The sequence below is a fragment of the Bactrocera tryoni genome, chromosome 2 (assembly GCF_016617805.1).
Source record: "Bactrocera tryoni isolate S06 chromosome 2, CSIRO_BtryS06_freeze2, whole genome shotgun sequence".
In the NCBI taxonomy this organism is placed as follows: domain Eukaryota; kingdom Metazoa; phylum Arthropoda; class Insecta; order Diptera; family Tephritidae; genus Bactrocera; species Bactrocera tryoni.
The window spans coordinates 50,773,476-50,777,476 of NC_052500.1; the positions used below are offsets into that span (position 1 = coordinate 50,773,476).

Here is a 4,001-nt window from a genome sequence, read left to right on the forward strand (position 1 = left end):
TACCAGTCTAGAAAAATCAGAACTAACTGCGCGGATGTTGAAGCCAATGATGTCAATATCATCGGTAAACCGCCAGTATCTGTACACTCTTATAGAAGAATGTACCTGCTCGATTAAGTTCTGCAGCTCGAATTATTTTCTCCAGCGCATGGTGAATATCTAGCTAGTTGTTGATTTTCCAGGCTTAAAGCCCATTGATAAGATCCCATCAGTTTGTTGGCGGTGGGCTTTAATCTTTCACACAATTCGTTAGATAGAATCTTATATGCGATGTTGAGGAGCGTTCTCACTTTAGCTCGCCTTCAAACTGATGGTTTTTGGCTACCCAGAGCATTCTTAGCCTAAGAGCGGAACTTGTGAGCTGCTCGAGCAATATGTAAAAAATGGTTTCTGGTCATTCCCCATTGAACGGCGTTCTACACATGGCTCCATCCTCCAAATTTTTTGTATATAATTTGCATATTTAAATCGCCTCTTTACAACGTTTCCTAAATTAGCTAGATATTTAAGCCATATCGTATAAAGTCCATATATGATTAATTTATTAAATCATACTTGGACTTTGATTAGCTCAAATTTTTTAACATATACTAATGCATTATTATAGACACAAAAATTAATATTATTAAACAATAATGGCAGTAAACGACAAGAGGGCTCACATTTAAAGCTAACACTAAGATAAAATCGGTAGCAAAAACAAAACTTGCATTGACTTACCAACGTTTTCTTTCATTCATTTATGTACGCTTTCTCGTATATATAGCTTTCATTTGCAACGAGTGTTGTCTCCTTTGCTACCGACCAACAACAATTCTTTACAGCTCTTATACTATTGCCATGCCATGCCATCCCTTTTGCCCAGTTACGCCTCTGTCGCCTTTTGTAGCAAACGTCGTCGCACTGACAACGAAGACATACTGCCAGTGTAATTTGAAATGAAAATTAATGACATGCAATCAATTCTGCTAGTCGAGGTTATTTGTTATTTTGATGGCTAACTCCCTACCCCAAATGAGTGCTCGCCCATCGCAGCACTTTCGCACGTCTTTGCATTCAACCACTCGCCTTTCGCCTTGCTTGTTTGCTCATATATAGTATATTTTTTTTTTGCTCGCACTCAGCTGCTCTACTCCCAGCAGTGCCGGCACTGGCACTTTCTTCGCGTAGCTCAGCTTGCAAACGACTCGAAGGACTCTCGATCATTTGTCAAATGCAATGCAATTCGGGAGGTGGATAAAATGAAAAATGTGCACTTGCCAAGCACCAACACACATATTCTTGGGCTGTCGTGTAGCGGCCAAGGCAGCAGAGTGAAGGAGTCACTGCAACTGAGCAGCTAATACAGCTGATATAAGTACTACGCCCTCAACGCATTTTACAGCAAAGATGGTGCCCCTACTACCCACATTCCAACAACATTGCTAATTTATGACTATCGACTATGCACTTTTATTTATTTTTAAACTTTTCAAGGCATACAAATTTTCGAATGAAAAATTTTGGCCATGAAAAAAGCTTTTGCAAATACTAACAAAATGTCGTAAAATTAATACTACATAAGTATCGTACAAATTAGTGATTGCTGTTGCGTAATAACAATACATATTTTTTATGAGCAATTCTGTACTATTGATTTCTTTGGCGCAAGATATCTATCTTTGGCTTAATATATTTTATTTTCGCTCCGATACCGCCACTTCTGTATAACTAAGAAATAATACGTAGAGTAAGTAAGCAAAGGAAACATACAGCTTATTACTGAGCTCAGTGCGAATTATAATCATGGAAAAACTGGGTCTATATTGAATCCGAACCCTACTATATATACGAGGTATGACAATTAAGTAATGAGACTGATTCCATAAAAACCGTATATTTGAAAATTATTCTACAACTCTGCCATCCCCTTCAAAGTAGTCCCCTTGGGCAGCTATACAGCGATTCCAGCGCGTTTTCCATGCTTCGTAACATTTCTGGAACGCTTCGATTGGGATGTCCGCGAGTACCCTCGTCACGTTCGCCTGGATGTGGGCAATCAACTCAAAATGGATTCCTTTGACCACCGATTTTGTTTTAGGAAACAAAAAAAGTCACAGGGTGACATGTCGTTGCAACACGGCGATCCCTTCAGAGGCCAAATACTGGGACACGCTGAGGGCGGTGTGGCACGGCGCGTTGTCGTGATGATGGATCCAGTTACGAGCTTGATTCACAGTTTTCCCCTTCACGCTGCGCATTCGCGTCAGTCGCACCTCGACTGGTCTCCTACTCCGCGCCTCGTCTTCCACGCTTTCACGCCCCTCCTTAAACTCTTTGTGCCATCGAAACACCTGGGCACGACTAAGAGCACTATCACCATACACTCTTACAATTTTAGCATACGTTTCCGAAGCTGTTTTGCCCAATCTGGCGCAAAATTTTATCGCGACGCGTTGCTCTTGATTTCGTTTTTCCATTTTCGTGACGAGCACTACAAACACATGTCTACTCAACTTGACGCAGCAGGCGAACTAAACAAGCTAGAGTGATGGTACATATATCAATGGAGAGGGGAGGGATGCCGAAAAAAGAGAAAGGAAATTTCAACATGAAATTTCTTAGCTTCCGATCATCTGGTCGACTTTTTACATCTTAAGATATTTCCCTGGGCTTGACTCGTGCAAGTTGCAAGAAAGTAAAATATTCGCTGACAGCCGAATTTAGCTCTTTCTTACTTGTTTTAATTATAATTTTCTTTTTTTTAATTCATTGCTAAAAACAAATAATTTACGTTTTTACTGTGAATTTCGTTTTCGACAAAGTTCTTGATTTCAAGAAAATATACCAAACATATATACATCCCACTTTTTAGCTCAGTCAGCCTGTATTAGTCCAAATTAGTTGCGTAAATTTTCGTTAAATGTCTAAATATTTTAATAATAAATATAAATTGTAAAAAGTTTTTACCGCCCGAGCAGGGACTTGAACCCTGGACCCTTGGATTAAAAGTCCAATGCTCTACCGACTGAGCTACCCGGGCACATAATGCATTGTTAGGTGATCCTTGATATGAACATAAGGAGTAAAATATGCTAGCATAACCTAACAAAATATGTATTCATATAATGTAAAATTTTTAGCTGTAAAGGTCTTCTTAAAAGACACCCCATAATTCAGATCCAAAGAAGTTTTTATGAATATATAAAAGACAATAGTCCGGTTTGTTGCTTAAATTTCTTATAAGGGCTGATCCAAGTTTAGGTACTTCTTTTAATAGCCTTTTTTTGACAGATTACGCGTGAGTCATGCCAAGCTGTCATATGAATTTTGTTCAGTATTGTTTGGCATTCATTATTGGAAAATATTCTACTGAAAATACCAGTCTCTCCAGAGAGAAGAAAATGTAGCAGGCATAGCTAAAAGTGTACACGAAAACCATGGACAGTCAATTCGGCGCCGTTCGCAAGAAATGGAACTGACTTATGGAACGACTTGAAGCATTTTAAGCAGAGATCTGAAATTCATAACGTAGAAAATACAGCTTATCCAAGAACTGAAGCCACTCGAACTTCCCAAGAGATATGGCTTTGCTTTATGGTCTCTTGAAAAGTTTAGTTGGGACTTCTCGATGTGTTCTGTAAGTCTCAAAGTGACAATGCTCCCAAGAAAGCAATTTCAATATTCTTTTTCCAGCAGGCAACTATTAAGAGGACACTAAAAAAAATTTTATTAATAAGGTCTCCTCTTTTGAATTAATACCGTTTATGTCAAATAGTAAAGATTTATCTTTTAAATAATTGCTTAAAGTAATAATTAAAGCCTTATACGTATTTCAGGCGATCTTAACTTCTAACGTATTCTTATTCATACCGTAATATTTCATTAGTTTTTGATTCAAAAATAAAAAATTCCGTCCTTCGTTTTCAACATTTCAACTTCAAACTTTTGATATCACTATATTTCATATTATTGATTTAGTGTATAATTAATATATCTATATGTATAAAGATTATAGTTTC

At 37.8% G+C, this 4,001-nt stretch overlaps 1 non-coding gene across 1 annotated transcript; it reads right to left on the reverse strand.

The window, feature by feature from the left end:
* Positions 1-2,949: 2,949 nt before the first annotated feature.
* Positions 2,950-3,022, reverse strand: Trnak-uuu. Its single transcript has one exon. It is a non-coding gene; the product is annotated as a tRNA-Lys (tRNA).
* Positions 3,023-4,001: the final 979 nt, after the last annotated feature.